Raw genomic sequence first — 21,881 nt, forward strand, 5'->3', positions numbered from 1 at the left:
AAAAACATCTATTTTTGCTTTATTGACTATGCCAAAGCCTTTGACTGTGTGGATCACAACAAACTGGAAAATTCTTCAGGAGATGGGAATACCAGACCATCTGACCTGCCTCTTGAGAAATCTGTATGCAGGTCAGGAAGCAACAGTTAGAACTGGACATGGAACAACAGACTGGTTCCAAATCGGTAAAGGAGTATGTCAAGGCTGCATATTGTCACCCTGCTTATTTAACTTATATGCAGACTACATCATGTGAAATACTGGGCTGGATGAAGCACAAGCTGGAATCAAGATTGCTGGGAGAAATATCAGTAACCTCAGGTATGCAGATGACACCACCCTTATGGCAGAAAGTGAAGAACTAAAGAGCCTCTTGATGAAAGTAAAAGAGGAGAGTGAAAAAGTTGGCTTAAAACTCAACATTCAGAAAACTAAGATCATGGCATCTGGTCCCATCACTTCATGCCAAATAGATAGGGAGACAATGCAAACAGTGATAGACTATTTTCTTGGGCTCCAAAATCACTGCAGATGGTGACTGCAGTCATGAAATTAAAAGATGCTTGCTCCTTGGAAGAAAACTTATGACCAACCTAGATAGCATATTAAAAAACAGAGACGTTACTTTGCCAACCAAGGTCTGTCTAGTTAAAGCTATGGTTTTTTCAGTAGTCATGTATGGATGTGAGAGTTGGACTATAAAGAAAGTTGAGTGCTGAAGAATTGATACTTTTGAACTGTGGTGTGGAGAAGATTCTTGAGAGTCCCTTGGACTGCAAAGAGATCAAACCAGTCAATCCTAAAGGAAATCAGCTGCATATTCATTGGAAGGACTGATGCTGAAGCTGAAGCTCCAATACTTTGGCCACTGGATGTGAAGAACTGACTCATTAGAAAAGATCCTGATGCTGGGAAAGATTGAAGGCAGGAGAAGAAGGGGACGACAGAGGACGAGATGGTTGGATGGCATCACCATCTCAATTGGACATGAGTTTGAGCAGTCTCTGGGATTTGGTGATGGACGGGGAAGCCTGGAGTGCTGCAATCCATGGGGTGCAGAGAGTCAGACACAACTGAGCAACTGAACTGAACTGAAGAATCCCTTAGAGAACAGAGAATTGGAATGGTGACATTATTATTAGAATAGCATGTGCATTAAATAAATCAAACTGCCAAGCAGTGGTCTTTAAGATTTCCATCCTGGGGGAATCTCTGCCCCCTTTCTGCTTCTCACTTCCTTCCCCTCTCTACCCCCCCCCACCCCGCACATGAACAAGAAGATGGCACTTGTGTTGCATGCAGTGCATGTGGATACCCACTAGCTCTCACCTTGGAGTCCACCTTCCCTCTTGTTCTCAGAATATTCAAAGTAGAGGTCACCAACTAGAAATTCCAGCTGATTATTGTCACAAAAGCTTGAGGAGAGAAAATGTGAGGGTTTTTACATCTCAAAGATTGTTGTTGTCATTGTTGTTGCTGTTTGCCCATGTCTCTCTGCAAACATTTCAGTGAAGTGGCATTTTTGGTCCTGGGGCCCCTGAAGTCAGCTGCTTCATTTCCAGCACTCCCCACATGCTCCAGTTCAACTTGGCTTCATGGCAGCTGCACTTTACCACATGCTTCAGTGATTCCTGGTGCAGCAGCCTCTGATATCAAATTTGTATTAGCATCTAGAAGGGGCACGGGGTCCAGCTTGGCCTGAGGCTGCTCTAAGGCCCTTCAGAGATAGCCCTGAGCAATCACTTATGGGCCTTAGTGAGGCAATACCTCTGTTCTCTGGCCTCATGAGAAGCACAGCTGGGGAGCGTGGTCCCCACAGGGTCAAGCCCCAGTTACCCCCAGAAGTTGCTGGCTGCAGTAAGCCCTGTGCCACCTACCCGCTCCCGTCTCTGCACCCCACTCCCCTCCTATATCCTCCACCACCCACATAAACTGAGGGAACCTGACCTAAAAGAAGATCCCTTGACATAGTCATGCATTGAACTCATCATAACATGCTTAAAAACTTTGAGCCTGGTTGAAATCTCAAAAAACCTTTCAAAAAATTGAAAGCCTGGTTGAAATCTCAAAAAAACCTTTCAAAAAAAAAATTAGCTGGGATTTCATTCTCTAGGTATCCCCTCTCCATCCTGCCTGTGGTCTGAGGAGCAGGTGAGATGATGCAGGGGCTATTGCTATGGAAACAGGAAGACATGCTAGCATCAAGCTGACGTGTGCTTACCTCAGTCAGCAATCTTTACACAATTCTCTGAAGCTCCCCTGGGATGGTTTCTTCTTTGTAAGAGGCTAATGCTGTCCTCTTCAGAGGGTTCCCATGATCTCAGTGATGGAGGATTACTCACACTTTGCAGCTCTGCAGGGTACCGCGAGAAGACCAAACCACTTAATGGATGGGTGTGGCCGAATAGCTAGAAGTATTAATATATTCCATCTCACATCTTGATGACACATGATGCTGGAGGACTTGGGGTCACCTCAGAGGCCACAAACTTCTCCTCTGGATCATCTTTTCATGGGGACTGAGAGGCCAGTGTATTCCCACTGTGTCGCCCACCGAAAGGGCTACAGCCAAGGTCTTCTGTTTCTGCACTTGCTCAGCAAGCCGGATGCCATATCTCTTTGTGAGCATTTTCCCATCCGGCTATGTGCCTGGCACCTTTTAGATGGATTCTGATCAAGCATGACTCCTGTGTGCATTGCAATCATGGAAATCTTTAGCTTTCTTATCCAAGGAGAAGCTGACAAAAGGGACAAATTGCCCTTGGCTATTTTCAAGCTATAGAAGGAGAACAAATCGAGGACTGAGAAAATCAGACCACATTCGCAGAGTCAATTCTAATATTTGGTGGTAACTGTAAACACCAGGACGTCCGTGTATTTGATCACAGGCTTCATTTGTTTGTTCAACAGGGTTTATGAAGCCTGCTGTTATGCTAGGTGCTAAGATAGGGTCTGAAGTCTTGCAGTCTTGCTTTTTTGTTCACCTGGAGCCAGTTGCTGCCCTCAACCTTAATAGCCATGTTTCTGGAAGTTCATGCTTTGCCATTTATTTCTGTGCCTGGATTCTTCTCATGGCTGCCCTGCTCTAAGTGGGTATGTAGATCCTTCAAACAATTTGAAGAGATGGAAGGAAAATGGGTAATTGTGTCACTTCCTTCAGGTGACCGCAACTTTCTCTTCCCCTTACCTCTTACAATCCACTGATTTTATCCTGAATTATTCCAGTCCAGCTGCCATGTTTGATTTTCACATATTCAGGATCACATCATCTGAATTGTTCTTTTCTAACACCTGAACATAAGACATCTGGTAACCATGTCAGTGTGATACTTAACAGTAATACAGTTAACATTTATTAAGTACTTGCAATGCACTAGGGACCTTGCTAAGTGCTTTACATGGATTTCCTATTTAATCCTCTTAACAGTCCTATGGAGTAGGTAATATATTATTTCCACTATGCAGATAAGGGAACTCGAGTTTAAAAAATCCATTTATCCCAACAAGTCTTGTTGAGTCAGTCCAAATCCTACTGTCTTAGCCATTTCAGTGACTCTGCACATACTAAATGTCTTCTGGATTAGAGTTAAGAATTTCTGAGCAGTACCATGGACTGCAAGGTGATCAAATCGGTCAATCCTAAAGGAAATCAGTCCGAATATTCATTGAAATGACTGATGCTGAAGCTGAAGCTCCAAAGCTTTGGCCACCTGATGCGAAGAACTAACTTATTGGAAAAGACCCTGATACTGGGAAATATTGAAGACAGGAGAAGACGGGAATAACAGAGGATGAGATGGTTGGATGGTATCACCGACTCACTAGATGTGAGTTTGAGCAAGCTCCAGGAATTGGTGATGGACAGGGAAGCCTGGCATGCTGCAGTCCATGGGGTTGCAAAGAGTCAGACTCAACTGAGCGACTGAACTGAACTGAACTGAACTGAACCATATGAGAGGTTTCCCTGATGACTCAGTGGTAAAGAATCTGCCTGCAAGGCAGGAGCCGTAGGAGCCCTGGGTTTGATTCCTGGGTCAGAAAGATCCCTGGAGGAGGGCATGACAACCCTCTCCAGTATTCTTGCCTGGGAAATCCCATGGAAAGAGGAGCCTGGCAGGCTACAGTCCATAAGGTCGCAGAGTCAGATACAACCGAAGTGACTTAGCATGCACGCATGCACCATATGAGAGGGTTGATTTTATATCCTTCTGGTTTGAGCAAGTTTGTCAGCAGGGATCTTGGCTTGAGTGCCCTTTAGAAAGGCCCAACCTTCCTGGTTTCTTTTAAGGAGGGAGAGGCGAGTAGTGGGGTTCTTGGAATTTGTCTTGGGCATATAAAATCATGGTTTGGAGATGTCATGGAGATGAAGTAAAGAAATGAGAGCCTTTACCTTTCTCTCTCTTTTTTAAAGGTTTAGTGAAGTTGAGTATCTGTTTTAAATCTACTTCACTCTGATAAAACATTATATTTAAATCTCATAGAGTCAATAATAATAATAAACTTCCATTAGATTTGATTCTTTTTTCCAATTGTGTAATTTCTGTTTATGGTGTCATGGTCCATCTTGGCTTCAAGGTCATGTTTGATTCCTTCTTTCTCCTTAACTTATGTATCAATTTTATTGAATTCCTTTACTGTATTTCTTGTATATATGCGCCAACATTTCCAGTTCTGCTGTTATACTCCATTTTTGGGTCATTATTCCTTCATGTCTAAACTATTTTAATAGTTTCCTAACAGGTCTTTGTGCATCCAGATTTTACCTGCTCTTTTACATCTTATGTACCACTGACAGAGTATCTATTCATCTATTAAAATCACACCTAGGCTTGAAGGTCCAAGTCCAATTCTACAGTCTCAGTTAAATAATGGAGGACCTACCAAGAAGCAATCTCACCAATACCTCCCTTATGGGCCATCATTTACAATCACATGTGGACATGTCTTATCCCTGCCAGTTTATCCAATATTCACATTCTCTTCTCTAGCCACGGGATCTGATATTGTTGAATACAACTTTAGGCTTAAATTGTTGAATCCAATTTTAGTCTCTGTGTTCTCCCTGCCTTTTCTTTCCTCTCCTCCATATCGCCATCAGCAAATGGCCAGAACGACTGCACCAGTTCTAGAACTATATTCCCCAGCCTCTCCTACAGATAGGGCTGGACAGTGATATATAAGCTGTCAGGAGATGCCTTACTTTGGTTCTTCCAGAAGTAGATTCTGAGACAAGGATTCTAGCACAGATTGTTTGGAGAAGATCTTAGGAAGCCCAGGTAGTGGAGAGAGGAAGCAAAACAGCAGGGCAGGTGGGAAAGCAAGGGTTGGTTGTTAAAAAAACAATCACTGTTGTTGATGGCTGGAGTTTCATCCTGAAAGGAACAGTGGGATGCACGTTAGGGACTGACAGTTTCAAGCTGGGGCCAGTGTGTGCTGAATATGGTAAGAGCAAGGGAATGTGGCTGAGTTTTATTTTTGTTGTTGTTATTCAGTCACTAAGCCATGTCCAACTCTTTGTGACCCCATGGACTGCAGCAGGCCAGATTTCCCTGTCCTTCACTGTTTCCTGGAGCCTGCTCAAACTCATGCCCATTGAGTTGATGATGCCATCCAACCATCTCATCCTCTGTCGTCCCCTTCTCCTGCCTTCACTCTTTCCCCACATCAGGATCTTTTCCAGTGAGTCAGTTCTTTGCATCTGGTGGCCAAAGTATTGGAGCTTCAGCTTCAGGATCAGTCTTTCCAATGAATTTTCAGCTTTATTTCCTTTATTGTTAATAGGCTTCATTTTTTTTAGAGTAGTTTTAGGTTGACAGCAACATTGAGTGCAGGGTACAGAGATTTCCCACAAGCTCCCTGCACCAACACCTGCATACCTCTCCTCATCATCAGCATCACTCACCGAAGTGGAACACTTATTGCCATTGATAAACCTATAGTCAAATATCATAGTCATCCGTAGTTTACATGAGGATTCCCTATTGGTATTCTACACTAAATGGGTCTGGACAACTGTATAAAGGCATGTATCCATCATTAAAATATCACATGGAGTATTTTCATTGTCCTGAAAATCCTCTGTGCTCCATCTCTTCACTTCTCCACACTCCCCCAATCCCTAGTAATCATTGGTCTTTGACTGTCTCCATAGTTTTGTCTTTTCCAGAATGTCATAGAGTTGGAATCATACAGCATGTAACGTTGTGTGGGAGAATGTGGGCACCTGAAGATGAATGAAACGGAACTGATAGAATTGTGTGTGTTGTGTGCAGTGTTACAGTGTGCGCCTAACACGTCTGGGATGATAAAGGTGGGACGGGGGTCAGCCCACTGTCTCTTTGACTGGGAACAAGATGCCCATTTATATCTGTTCTCAACTGACACCCTCAGCTCTTCGATGCCTGCTGGAAAAGCCAGGCCCGGCCCAGCATTACTGGGACATCTGAGCGTTGAGAGCTGTTTCCTTTCCTTCGAAGCCTAAGAAGGATTATTCTAGTGATATCTGAATAGCTGTGTGTGCAGAGGAAGTGGTTCCCTAGCAACAGGAATCTCTGAAGCCTCTACATCTCTGTGTTTTCCCTGACTTTTCTTTTCTCTCCTCCATCTTGCCGTCAGCAAATGGCCAGAACAACTGCACCTGCTCTGAATTATAGGGAGGCCATTCAACCCCAGCCGTTTGTTTTCTAAGTTGAGGGGCCCTGTTCCTCTTTTGGTGGCGCTTCCTCACGAGGTCTGGGGCCTTGCCTGGTCAGGCCGTCATTACCTCAGACCACAGTTCCTTTTTTGTCTTTCAGATGTTGACCAGAAGTGGAAAATTCTGAGGTGCCTGAGGAAAATTTTGAGTTTAAAAAAATACTAGTTTTTGCACATTATTTCAAATGACCTAATTTTCTTAAGAAAACATTTAGTAGACCTTCCCCACCACCAAAGAGTTCATTCTCACTCCTTCTAACTTTGTTTTTCCACAAAAGCCAAATTCTTCATTTCTTATATAAGTCAGCATGTCAATATGAAGTCGAATGCACAAGAAGATAACAAGTATCTTCTTTTTTTTTTTCTTTCTCATTGCCTCTTTGTTCAGGTCTTTATTCAAAATTAGCTGTCCAAAATGATTTGGCATTTATGGAATAAACACATTTAAGTTTATGCAGCAGCCTTCTTTTCCTCTGAGGTGGGTTTCTTTTCTGTGGGCTTCTTTTCAGCTGCTGGTTTCTTGGTCCCTGCAGCCTTTTTTCCCACCACAGGCTTCTTCAGTTTCTTATCACCAACAGCCTTCTTTTCTTTGTTTCCCACCACAGGCTTCTTGCCTTGAACCCCCTTCTGATCTGATTTGGCTTCTAGTGCTGCTGCTGCCTTATCCATGTGAATTTTGTGGTTCTTGGCCTGTCGAAGAATGGTGTTCCAGCGCATGGTCTTTGCGTATGGGTCAAGCTTCAACATGATTCTCAGGTTTTTCAGTGGGTTCTTCTTCAGGACTCTGCGATGAATCTTCTTACGTGGTGCTCGGAGTGCTCTTTGGATTTCTGGGCTTTTCAAGATTCTGCTAAGGTCTGTATTGAGCATCTTGTGCATGGGGAGGTTGTAGTTACTCTTGAGGGAGGCTGCTTTACGCCAAGTGCCATACAGCTCATCTAACTTTCGGAAAGCACTTTCAGTCCAGATGCAGAAATGTCCCACATGACCACCAGGAGCAAGTTTCAAAATGTTCAGCTTGCTTACGTTAAGCAGAGTAATTCCAGGGATGTTTCTGAAGGCCTTGATGATACCATTGTCTTCATTATAGGTGATGCAGGGTCCCCTGCGATGGATACGGCGACGGTTTCTCATTTTGCCTTTGCCAGCTCTCATTCGCTGAGAGGCATAGACCTTTTTGATATCATTCCAGGCTTTAAGTTTCTTCAGAAGCAAAACAGCCTCCTTGGTCTTCTTGTAGCCTTCAACTTTATCTTCCACCACCAAAGGAAGTTCAGGAACTTCCTCTATACGATGACCTTTAGACATGACCAGCGCTGGTAAGGCTGAGGCAGCCAGTGCAGAGCAGACGGCGTATCGCTTCTGTGTTGTATTCACTCTGCGGTGCCAACGTTGCCAGGTCTTGGTTGGTGCAAACTTGCGGCCCCCGCGACACTTATTTCCAAAAGCACCCTGACCAGAACAGTGAGTCCCGCCACCTCGAACCCTGGGAATTTGAGCCACAGCTCTGCCGGTACCCCAAGACTCAGCACTGGTTTGATGACCTGCTAATTCACTGACAGCATAGGGCTGTCTATTGTTTTTGCGCAAGTTGGTGTGAACAAAGTTAACAATATCAGGCCGAATGGGAGCCTTGAACACAGCAGGCGAAGTGACATTTTTGCCAGAGGACTCCCCCTTTTCGGAGTACACTGATATCAGTGGACGAGCACACGCCATGGCGGGGAGAGGAGAAGGCCACGCTCCTCTCAACCCGGCGGCTCCCACAGGAAAAGCAACAAGTATCTTCTCATGATGCTGCCTCAGTCTAGCAAACTCTGAGGTTCTAGAAATAGTCATTCTCACTAGGGGCATTGATCCACTTCCTGTTGCAGCCCCGGAGTCCTATTTTAGAAAGGGTAAATCTTTCCAGACTTCAGCTCATTGGCAGAGTGTGGGTTCAGAATTGCTGACTGGAAATGCCTTACATCGAATAGTGTTTTCTGTGAGAACAGTGATCTTAAAGGAGGTGGTTCTATGTCTTCACCTACCAATTGGCTGGTATCTGTTGATAATGTTGACTATCTGACCCAAACTGCTGGCAACATGTGACTAATTATAATTGAGCCTAACAATGCCTGGAATCCTTGTCATCTATAGCTTTTAAAATATTTTTATTCACTAATTTGTTTAAACAATAACTGTTTCTAATTAAGGGCTCCTATGTGTGTCTACAGGCTTTCCAGCTGGCACCAGAAGTAGAGAACCCACTTGGCAATGCAGGAGACATAAGAGATGAAGTTTGATCTCTGGGTTGGGAAGATCCCCTGGAGGAGGGCATGGCAACCCACTCCAGGATTCTTACCTGGAGAATCCCAATGACAGGGGAGCCTGGTGGACTACAGTTCATAGGGTTGCGAAAAGTCGGACATGACTGACGCAACTTAGCACGAGCACACACGTGTGTCTACAGATCATGGTGTGTCTTATGGGAAAAACATGTCTGTAACCTTGGTTAGTGGGGGTTGTCAATTTAAAAGAGGAAGTAAGATATGTACCCCAGTAACTATCGAGCAAGCTCATAGCCTAAACAGAGATAAAATCATAAAATTATAGACGTTGTCTTTAATTGAGTCTTCCCACGAGAGGGTAGTGGTGGAGACAGGGCAAAGTCACCTTTCTGGGTGATCAAATAGAATGATTGTGAGGGAAGAGAGCTGAGAAGTTCCATCTGTTCTGTAGACAACAGAGGACTTGGGCTCCAAGACAATTCATCCAGCTCTTTTGATTAACCTTACATTTATTAAAACAACAAAACTGAAGAGCAAAATCCCCCTATGTTATGGTATTCTGTTTCCGTCCAAATGGTCTATTTTTAATCAGTGTTAAGACCTTGATATATGTCCTCTAAAGTGGTATAATACAGAAAGCAGGAAGATAATTTATCTGGGATCTGGGAAAAGTAAAACATAAACCCTAGCTTAGGGGAAAATTGAAAGGCCACTGTTTATCTTCTTTTCCTCCCAGCCAGTATTTTCCACTAGTAAATGAGAGAGGAAGAAAAATGCATCTCAGTAGCCAAACCCTCTGGGAGCCAGGCTCTCTCTCGTTAATAGCTGTATCCCCTACAAACTGAGTCTATCCAGGGTAGAGTGTGCATGGTCATGGCCATGGTCGTGGTTAACCAGAAAAGCGAGGTTGTAAATCACTGGAGATGTGAGAAAGGAAGCACCACCCAAAGCCAAACAACCAAGTTGTGCTCTTCCTCGGGCTGGCTGAGAATAAAGGGGAGCGGACACCTAAAAGCCATTCTTAATAGAGCCAGGTGACAAGCCATTGCAGATTGTTTCTGACTTTTTAAAGAAACAGTCACTGCCTTCTGTGCAACTGACACATCAAAGATGTATGACGTGGGGAAGGACGTCTGACGTGGAGAAGGCGAGATAAACCATAAGGGAGCTTTTTGTAACCAAATAAGTAATTTTTCCTGATGATGGGAAAGACTGAGGGCAGAAAGAGAAGGGAATGACAGAGGATGAGATGATTGGATGGCATCACCAACTCAATGGACATGAGTTTGAGCAAGCTCCAGGAGATGGTGAAGGGCAGGGAAGCCTGGCGTGCTGCAGTCCATGGGGTCACAAAGAGTTGGACATGACTGAACAACAACAAAATAATTTGCATCTTATGCCTTATGGCGTAAAAGACAGGGAGGTCCCAGTCAAGAAAAGAATGGAATTCCCCGAGGATGTGTCCCGAGGCTGGGCCTCTCCTGTAACTATGTGATTCCTAAGGCAGAGTTCCCTTTCCCCACCACACTCAGGATCGTCAATTTTGAAACTAGTTGCTCATAAGAATATCATAGCTCTTATTTTTAGGATGTTGCAAACACATTCCCCATAACTTTAGATGAGTAAGTACCAGACTATTAATCAGGGTTCTCCAGAGAAACAGAATTAATAGAATGTGTGTGTGTGTATATATATATATGTGTGTGTGTGTGTATTTAATTTTTAAATTTTTATTTATTAGCTTTAAAACTTGAAATACTGTAGATTTACAATGGTTCAGATATACAGCAAAATGATTCACATATATATATATATATTTATTTCCTTGGCTTGGGTAATTTGGAGGTGGTCAGATATACAGCAAAATGATTCACATATATATATATATTTATTTCCTTCGCTTGGGTAATTTGGAGGTGGTCAAGACCCAAGATCTGAAGATCTGCAGATAGGGAAGAGGCAATGACATAGTGCCAGTCCAAAGGCCAGCAAGCTTGAGATCCAGGAAGAGCTGATATTTTAGTTTGATTCAGAGGCAAGAAAAATTCTCTTTTACTCCAGGGAGGATCAGTCTTTTTTTTGTATTTACAACTTCAGCTGAATAGACAAGGTCCACCCACGTCCAAGAGGACAATCTGCTTTATTCACCCTACTGAATGAAATGCAAATCTCACCTAAAAACCTTCACAGAAACACCCAGAATAGAGTTTTGGCCAAATATCTGGGCAATTTATGGCTCAGTCAAGTTGACACATAATTAATCTCTGACAGGCTGTGCCTCCTATGCCCATTCAAACAAAGTGAGGAGATTAATATTTATTGAATTCCTACTAGACCAAACACTCTATGTTTATCTCTTCTTATAAATAGGGGATAATTTACTGCCTACTTTACAAAGCTTGACATGAAGATGATAAGATAGAGGATTTATATTTAAGAAAGATCTCTCCTATCTGTCAAGTAAGAAGAAAAATTTCTTCAAAAAACAGACTTCTACTTCAAAAGACAGACTTATACAACAGAGATCAGATTGGTGGTTACCAGAGGCGAGTGGTGGGGGCAGGGGAATTGAATGAAGATGGTCAAAAGGTGCAAACTTCTAATTATAAGATAAGTACTAACAACACTATGTACACTATGATGAACATAATTAACACTACTTACATTATATATGAAAGTTGTTACAGAAGTAAATCTTTAGCATTCTCATTGCAAGGAAAAATATTTTTCTTTTATTTCTATAAGAAATCATGGATAATCTTGATAATCATTTCATGATGTGTGTAAGTCAAATCATTATGCTGTATACCTTAAAGATGTGCAGTGCTAGATGTCAATTATATCTCAATAAAACTGGAAAGAAGAGAGAGGAGAAAGAGGGAGAGGAGGTGAAGGGGTGGGGGGAGGAAGTGGGAGGAGGAGGTAGAGAAAAATTTCCTAATTTCATAGTAAATACAACATACCAAAGTGTACATATGTTCAACAATCTTCATAATGCTTTCACAACCATTTATTCAATTTGTCATTAAGATGCCTTGAGATAAAGTCAGACAGATAAAAATTTTACTTTATAGGTAAAGAAACTGAGTCACGGAAAAAGTAAGCAGCTTGCTTAAGGTCACATGGCAAATGGGAAACAAAACCAAGATGCGATCCTCACACACACTGTAGCATGTGTCACAGTTTCCTTCCTTCCAAAGGTTGAATAATATCCTATTGTATGTATCTACAATAAATTTTGTTTATCCATTCATCTGCCAACGGACACTTAGGTTATTTCCACCTTTTGACTACTGTAAATAATGCTGCTATGAACATGTGCTTGCTAAGTCATTTCTAGTGTGTCTCACTCATTGTGAGCCTATGGACTGTAGTCATTTCTAGCGTGTCTCGCTCATTGTGAGCCTATGAACTGTAGTCATTTCTAGTGTGTCTCACTCACTGTGAGCCTATGAACTGTAGCCCACAGACTCCTCTATTCATGGGGTTCTCCAGGCAAGAACACTGCAGTGGGTTGCCATGCCCTCTTCCAGGGGATCTTTCCCATCCATGGATAAAATCTGAATCTCATGTCTCCTGCATCGGCAGCTGCGTTCTTTACCACTAGTGCTACCTGGCATAGATGTCCAAGTATCTGTTGGATCCTTGCTTTCATTCCCAGAAGTGAAATTGCTGCATTGCACATTAAATCTATGTCTACTTTTTAGGAACCACTTATTTTTTTTTTTTAATTTTTTGGTCACACAACAAGGCTTGTAGGATCTTAGTTCCCTAACTAGGGATCAAACCTGCACCTCCTGAGTCTTGATCGTTGGACCATCAGGGAAGTCCCTGGGAACCACTAATTTTCCATAGCAGCTGCACCATTTTACATTTTCAGTTAGAAATGCGCAAGGTTTCCATTTTCTCCACATTCTCACCAACACTTGTTATTTTCTGTTTTTCTGATGAGAGCCATCCTCATAGGTGGAAAGTAGAAGCTCATGTTTTGAGTAAAATAGTAATTTGTTGTCTCGTCCATGGCAGGAGGTGCCTCTAGCTCCCACTGGAGACCCTCTGGCAGAGAATATGAGTGTTTTCATAAGTAGTGAGCAACAGTTAAATTCTCTGTTGAGTTTCTTCAGCCACCTCGGGGCTGCTTGAAGTCTAACCATGCAGGCAGAGTTTAAGGGTCAGTCCAGAGATGTGGGCAAAGTTTATGCAGAAAATGTGGGGCCTCTCTCGTCTCCTTCTCTCCTTTCTCAGATTTCTCCCCCTCACTTTCCAGCTGCTGTGGTTTCCCTGCTTCTGTTCTGTGGTTTTTTAGCCCAGAAAGACTGCAGGTTTCTGTCCAAGGTTTTGCTGCTCTTCTATCCCCACTCCCATCCTAAAGCTACCATCTGACTTCAGGCTAAAGGCCACACAAGTCAGAAACTCAGCTGGTGCCACTGCTGCCCTGAATATGGATTCCTCTCCAGCTTCTGCCTGCTTTTTGATCACTCACCAGAACTTCAGGAGTTGTTCTGGGATTTTATTTACAGTTGACAGTTGTCTTCTGTGGGAGCATTGAGTCCACCATTACTGGAAGCAGACCCTTATCCCCTTTCTCACCATCCACTCTCATCTTCAAAAGCTGGTGCTGCCGTGTAAATAAACCCAGGCTTCTTCTCCATTTTTTGGTGGTGGTGGTGGTGTTGGTGTTGGTCATGCGGCTTGCAGGATCTTAGTTCCCAACCAGAGATCCAATGAGTGGAGTCTTAACTATTGCACTGCCAGGGAAGACCCATTATTTTCCAAATTTTGGACACTGAGCATATCTTTTGAAATCTTAAGAGCTGTTAATATATTTATGATTTTAAAAAATATGTAATAAAACATCTTAAAATCATAACTCAATTATAGAAAAAAACATCACAATCCCCTTCAGAGCACTACGGGCAACTCCACAATGGCTTCACATTCTTTTACTTCCAGCCATGTGAGCTGAGGCTTAGTTGACTCATTTAACCTCCTCCCTAAATTGTGTTTATGCTCCACAAAGTGGCTCAACATTTAACCAGAAAAGTTCTAAATTTCTCACTATGTGGGACGCAGGAGAAATATGAGGTTAATCCTGCAAAACAAGCATCCATTGGATCAGTATTTTCTCTAGGTGCCTTGTGATAAAAAAACTAACAGGTTTCAGATTGGAAAAAGATAATTCTGAGATCTGGGGGTTAATAAGAGATTTGTCTGCCTTTTTTCAGTGGTCCATTCGCTCAGCAAATATGTGTTAGATTAGCATTACCTATTCATTAGCTTGTTTAATGAAAACTAGTTTAGTCATTTGTGGATTAGTGATTAGTTGGTGTGGTCACACTTTTCTTTGTCAATAAATTAATTTATTTCATGAATTTAATTTAGTTAATTTGTGAATGAATCAATGCAATAATTTAACTCTTCAATAAATTTCTAATCCTTATTCCAAGGCCTTGCAAGATCCTGAAATGCCTTCTGAAATATCAAGTTAATTAGTTTTGCTCAGTATAGTCTTAGCATTAATTATACCCTCTTGCATTGTTGGAAAACCAGAAGTCATGCATAGTACCTGTATCAATTTTCTCAAGTATTAGGTAAAGTTTCACTTTTCTGGTCATCAGCTTCATAATCAAAGGCCTATGTAAATTTCCCATGATCTCTTGAAGGGAGGCACCATTCAACGAGGTGGTTTTTTTTTTTCAATTTATTTATTTGCCTGGGCTGAGTCTTAGTTGCAGCTTGGGGGATCTTTGATCTTCATTGAAGCTCATAGGATTTTTTTTTTTTTTTTGGTTGCAGCATGTGAACTCTTAACTGCAGCATGTGAGATCTATTGCCCTGACCAGGGATGGAACCCAGGTCCCCTGCATTGGAAGTGTGGAGTCTTAGCCACTAAGGAAGTCCTATCAATGAGGTGTTTTTGACTAGCCCTATGATTGTAACGCGATTATTCCAGTATATGGACCTCCAGCTCATTTTGGAACCCCTCTCCTCTCTGGCACTTCTTGTCCTGTACCTCCTAGTTTCTATCATAAGCTGGTCAGCCTCTCAGTCCCTGGGTAATGTCCCAAGCCTCTCCTTCCCTATCTCATAATACTCTACCTACCTTCCATCCCCCTCCTGTCTTCGTCCTTATCCTTTCCCTCAGAACAAAGTTACTTTTGGATTTCCTTTATGTACTAATTTTTATATGCAGATTTCTGAATTCTCTTTGAGGGGGTTCTAATTCTGATGGCCAGGAATCTGCACTTTTCTTCATGGGCATACTACAACTTGCATTGTCCTACAGGGACTTGAACCTAGAAAAGCCTTGCACTTGGCTTACTGCTCTGCTGTCACCATCTTAAAGTGCTTAAATCACTTTTTTTAACAAGATGCATTTTGAAACATTTTTATTCTGCGCTGGCCCCCACAGTTATGTAAGCAGTAAATATTCGGGAGAGGTGCTCAGTGGGTCAAGAGTTGTGCAATTCACTGGGGGTGGGGAAAGGAGCAATCAGGGCTATTTATGACATCACTGAGGGATAGGAGGGGACCAGGAAGTTAGAAAGGAGGGAAAATAGGATCATCTTTCAGCAGTGCTCTTTTCCCTTGGAAATCTCCTTAAAACGACAGACCAGAGTTAGAGGACATAGTGGTAGACATCTTGGAGATCAATCAGTGTGTTAGTTGCTCAGTTGTGTCTGACTCTTTGCAACCCCATGGATTGTAGCCATCCAGGCTCCTCTGTCCATGGGATTTTCCAGGCAAGAATACTGGAGTAGGTATCCGTTCCCTTCTCAAGAGGATCTCACCAACCCAGGGATTGAACCCAGGTCTCCCCCATTACAGGCAAATTCTTTACTGTGTGAGTCACCAGGGGAGCCTCCAACGAACTGTTCAAATGATCATAGTCAATTCTCATCTACTCTTGGGGAATCCCTGCCAAGTTCTGCAAAAGGGATCTATCTCTGAAAATAGATTAATTTATAAAACCCTGCCATGGAATTTACACACTGGCTTATCTCTTTCATCTAACAAGTAAACTAATTAAAAGATAGACAAGTTTATCCCAGGAAAGCCAGAAGCAAAATCTTGTCCTGTAAAGATAAGAAGTGGCAGTAAGGTGCTTCACAGATGTTGACTGTAAAGGGATGTTATAATATATTGGTTCAGGACAGAAATCCTGGGAGAATAAATTAGAAAGAGAATTGTGATGTCGACCTTTTCAAGAGGTGATAACATGCTGCCCATGCAGAACCTGAGGGAAAACAATGAGATTTATATGTGAGAAGAAAACAAAGGAAAACACGTGAAATAATTTCAGACTGTCCTGGAAAAAAGAATTATCTATGTCGATCTAAATAGAAAGGTCTCTGTGATGATCTGGACAACAGAAAGGCAGAGTTGAGATTGCAAATTCCTGCCTGTTTGCTTTGTAATCATTCTTTTGTTGGCTCTCAATAAGTGTAAAATAGTATTAAAAGTCCACAGGATAAACCATTTCAAACAGTCTAGATTCCATTAGAATTCTAAACAATAGCATTTGAAGGCTCTTGCTGAAGTTCTTTCATTTAATAATTGACTGCTCTTGAAGCGAGTTCATTTCAGAGCATGCTTTTGAAAATGGGAGCTGAGTAAAACATATACCCTGGTAGCTCAGCTGGTAAAGAATCCTCCTGCAATGCAGGAAACCCCAGTTTGACTCCGGGGTTGAAAGATCCGCTAGGGAAGGGTTAGGCTATCCACTCTAGTATTCCTGGGCTTCCCTGACGGCTCAGCTGGTTAAGGAACTGCCTGCAATGGGGGAGTCCTGGGTTTGATCCCTGGGTTGGGAAGATCCCCTGGAGAAGGGAACAGCTAACTTCTCCAGTGTTCTGGCCTGGAGAATTCCATGGACTGTTCCTTGGGGCTGCAAATAGTTGGACATGACTGAGCGACTATCACTATCACTTTCAAAACATATATGTAAAATTCAGCTCTGCTGAGGTGCACTGTTTTATTTCTTATGTGTTGGGATTACTTGGGAGCAGTGGGCATTTGTAGGCAATCCTTTTGCTAATGGTTACTATGGTCAATCTACGAAGTCAACTATTTTTCTGCAAGTCTATTGCCATTGTGTCTTTCAACACTGAAGGAATAGCAATGGCATATTGAACTCAACCGGGGAAGGCAATGGCACCCCACTCCAGTACTCTTGCCTGGAAAATCCCATGAATGGAGGAGCCTGGTGGGCTGCAGTCCGCAAGGAAATGGCAACCCACTCCAGGGTTCTTGCCTGGAGAATCCCAGGGACGGGGGAGCGTGGTGGACTGCCCTCTATGGGATTGCACAGAGTTGGTCACGACTGAAGCGACTTAGCAGCAGTAGCAGCAGCATTGAACTCAACAACCAAGTTTAAACATTGTATTCAGGGCACTAAGTGCTTCCCTTAATGCAAATTGCTGAAGTGAGCAAGGGAAGTACATTTTGGTATTTTATTCAAAGTCCTGACCATTGCACTAAGCCTGAAATATGGATGACTAGAAATTCTGCAACCAAGAACATTATCTGTACATAACATCCTGCAGAAGATAAAGCTCCATCCAAGTTTTACCATGATACAGATTGTACATTTACTGTGAAAACTCAAAGAACATATATATATATATATATATATACACAAACACATATACATATATATTTTTATGTATCTTAGATGAAAAGATTGTTTGCACTTCCTTGACTTATGTGGTTTTTAATGTTAATACTCAATTTTTAAAAATAAATTGAGAAGTCACGATTTTCCCTTAAGTTTATAAATCTTATTTCGCTTTAAATTGTATGCAGTGAATTTCTAAAATTCACTTTAAAGGCTCTTCGATTCATCTTTGGGTTCCATTTAAAACCTAAACTCCTTTAAACACTTAAAATTTATTTCAGTTCAGTTCAGTCGCTCAGTCGTGTCCGACTCTCCGTGACCCCATGAATCACAGAATGCCAGGCCTCCCTGTCCATCACCAACTCCCGGAGCTCACTCAAACTCATATCCACAGAGTTGGTGATGCCATCCAGCCATCTCATTCTCAGTCGTCCCCTTCTTCTCCCGCCCCCAACCTTTCCCAGCATCAGAGTCTTTTCCAGTGAGTTAACTCGTCGCATGAGGTGGCCAAAGTATTGCAGTTTCAGCTTCAGCATCAGTCCCTCCAATGAACACCCAGGATCGATCTCCCTTAGAATGGACTGGTTGGATCTCCTTGCGGTACAAGGGACTCTCAAGAGTCTTCTCCAACACCACAGTTCAAAAGCATCAATTCTTCAGCGATCAGCTTTCTTCACAGTCCAACTCTCACATCCATACATGGCCACGGGAAAAACCATAGCCTTGACTAGACGGACCTTGGTTGGCAAAGTAATGTCTCTGCTTTTTAATATACTATCAAGGTTGGTCATAACTTTCCTTCCAAGGAGCAAGCGTCTTTTAATTTCATGGCTGCAATCAGCATCCACAGTGATTTAAATATCTTTAAATGTTAAAATTTATTTAACATTTAAAATGTTATTTCTAAATATCTGATTAATTTATATAGCTTTATTTCTAAGTCCTTCAATTGTCTCTGGAACACCAAAATTTCCGAAAGCTTGCTTAATAAATAAAAATACAATGTATATAATATGATAATACATGCATTATACTTACCTATTTTATATAATCTTGCTGTGCTATACTTAGTTGCTCAGCTGTGTCTGACTATTTGTGACCTCATGGACTGTAGCCCACCAGGCTCCTCTATCCATAGGATTCTCCAGGCAAGAATACTGAAGTGGGTTGCCATACCCTCCTCCAGGGGATCTTTCCAACCCAGGAGTCGAACCCAAGTCTCCCACATTGCAGGTGGATTTTTTACCATCTGAGCCACCAGGGAAGTCCATAATCTTAAATTCTCTGAAATCTTTCAGTACTGTTTACAAACTGGGTTTTACGTGGTCAGCTTAAAAATCAAGAGTCTGAATCAGTTAATCCATGCCAGTTATTCTTTAGACAATTTATACAAACATTTCAAATGCAAGGTACACAAAATTTTACATACAATTTAACATCAAAATGTAAATATTATGAATTGCACTTACTTAATTATCTTGAGATTTAGCTCTAAGCTGACCTGGTGTTAATCACACCCACCAAGGAACCAATTATACTTTCCCACATTTGTTTCGTTTTTCTTTCCAAGTATTTTTTGGGATACTATTCCAAGGAAGTGGGATTTCCATTCCAAGTGCATTGAGGTGACCTCAGTGCATAAAAATTAGATTGGCCTGAGCATAAGATGAAGAGTTAGAGACATCCAACATAATTTTTTTAACCAATAGACTGTCATATTGAGTCTTTTTTTTTCTTTTTAATTGGAAGACAATTACTTTACAATACTGTGTTGGTTTCTGCTATACAACATAAATTGGCCATAAGTATACATATGTCCCCTCCCTCTTGAACTTCTCTCCCACCTCCACCCTATCGTACCCCTCTAGGTTTTCATAGAGCACTGGGTAGAGCTTCCTGTGTTATATAGCAACTTCTCGCTAACTATCTATTTTATTATGACAAGCCTAGATAGTGTATTAAAAAACAGATACATCACTTTGCCAACAAAGGTCCATATAGTCAAAGCTATGGGGTTTTTCTACTAATCATGTATGGATGTGAGAGTTGGATCATAAAGAAGCCTGAGAGCTGAAGAATCCATGCCTTCTTATTGTGGTGCTGGAGAAGATTCTTGAGAGTCCCTTGGACTACAAGGAGATCAAACCAGTCAATCCTGAAGAAAATAAACCCTGAATGTTTATTAGAAAGATTGATGTTGAAGTTGAAGTTTGAATACTTTGACCACCTGAGGCAAAGAGCCAACTCACTGGAAAAGACCTGATGTTAGGAAAGATTGAGGGTAGGAGGAGAAGGGGGTGACAGAGGATGAGATGGTCATATGGCATCACTGACTCAACGGACATGAGTTTGCACAAACTCGGGGAGATAGTGAAGGACAGGGAGGCCTGGAGTGCTGCAGTCCACGGGGTCACAAAGAGTTGGACACGATTCAGCAACTGAACAATAACAGTCTGTTTTACACATCGTAGTGTATATGTTTCAGTGCTACTCTCTCAATTCATCCCACCTTTCCTTCCGCTCTGTATACACAAGTCTGTTCTCTATGTCTGCACCTCTATTCCTGCCCTGCAAATAGGTTAACCAATACCATCTTTCTAGATTTCATATATATGCATCAATAGACAATATTTTTTTTCTCTTTCTGACTTACTTCGCTGTGTATAACAGCATATATAGGAAATTGAGGTGAAATTCATGTAGCATAAACTTAACCACTTTAAAATAAAAAATTAATCAGAATTGAGTACATCCACAATGTGTGAAACCACCCCCTTTATATAGTTTTAAAATATTTCCATATCTCCAAATAAAGCCCTCTTTCCACTGAGGAGTTACTCTCTATTACTCACTGTCTCTGCTCCCAGGAACCACCAATCTGCTTTTAATTTCTATGGTTTTACCTATTCTGGGTATTTCATATAAATGGAGTCATACAACATGTGGATTTTTGTGTCAGGGTTCTTTTAATTAGCATGACTTTAGATTCATTCGTATCATAGCATGTTGTTGTTTAGTCACTAAGTTGTGTCCAACTCTTTTGACACCCCATGGACTGTAACTTGCCAGGCTCCTCTGTCCGTGGAACTTTCCAGGCAAGAACACTGGAATGGGTTGCTATTTCCTTCTCCAGGGGATCTTCCTGACCCAGAGATTGAACCCACATCTCCTGCTTTGCCATTAGATTCTTTTCCACTGAGCCACCATGGGAGCCCATGTTGCAGCATGTATCACTACTTTATTCCCTTATGTGGCTAAATAATATTCCCTTGTATGGATACACGACAATTTGTGTATCCATTTATCCACTGATGGACATTTGGGTTGTTTCCAACTTTGACTTTTGTGAATAATGCTGCTATGAATGTGCTTGTACATGTATTTTCGTAAACACCTGTCTTCAATTCTTTGGCGTATTTACCTAGGAGTACAATTACTGGGTCATGTGTGTGGTAATTCCACACTTCGCTCTTTGAGGAACTGCCAAACTGTTTTCCATGGCAGCTGAATCATTTTACACCACCCCACCCAGCAATGTGAGGGTTCCAACTTCTTGATATCCTACTCAACACTTGTTACTTGCCATTAAAAAAGAATTATGGCCATCTTAGTGCCTATGAAGTGCTATCTTCTTACGGTTTTGATTTACATTTCCCGAGTGACTAATCATGCTTGAGCCTTTTTTTCTTAATGGCTTCTACCAATGGGGAGGGAGGCATCAAGTCAATGTCCTACACTGTAGGTCCTTTGAATTCATGCTCATTCTTTTGTAACTACTCTCAATTGTGTCATAATTATAGTTATAATTATAACATTGTGTCATGTTATAATTAAATATAATTATGATTAGGGCAAATTATATTATGTGACTTTCCTACCAAACCCCAATTCCATTCATCCTCTTTGCTTCACAACCTAATTGGATTCAACCAATCTGTGTAACGCTTATTTCAACTCTACATTCTTTTCACACTCTATCTGGCAGAGCTGTTACCTTAAATAACTATTTGTGTGACATCCTTTAGCTTCTGCTCGCCTCTCCTACCTGTTTAACTGCATGGTCAATTTCTCAAGTCATTCTTTTTGTTTTTTGCCCTCCCACCTGGCAAGCACGATCTTAGTTCTCTGAGCAGGGATCAAACCTGTGCTCCCTGCAGTGGAAGTGCACAGTCTTAACCACTGGACCACCAGGGAAGTCCCTCTAAATTGATTCCAATGATAATATTCTAAGTATAACATTAAATATATTGGGAAGTTGGAAATGTCAGACTGTGACCAAAGTATGTTTTGTCAGAATCAGA

General features: G+C 41.8%; 1 protein-coding gene and 1 pseudogene across 1 annotated transcript in view; one reads left to right on the plus strand and one right to left on the minus strand.

Annotated features, from left to right (window-relative positions):
- The window catches only part of FAM107B (family with sequence similarity 107 member B), a 210,207-nt gene that overhangs the window by 87,550 nt on the left and 100,776 nt on the right, over positions 1 to 21,881 (plus strand). The window lies entirely within an intron of this gene.
- LOC129558180 (large ribosomal subunit protein uL4 pseudogene) lies at positions 7,081 to 8,448 on the minus strand (annotated as a pseudogene).

Source organism: Moschus berezovskii, chromosome 15, assembly GCF_049115385.1.
Source record: "Moschus berezovskii isolate FMDL1 chromosome 15, NW_MosBer_1.0, whole genome shotgun sequence".
Classification (NCBI taxonomy): Eukaryota; Metazoa; Chordata; class Mammalia; order Artiodactyla; family Moschidae; genus Moschus; species Moschus berezovskii.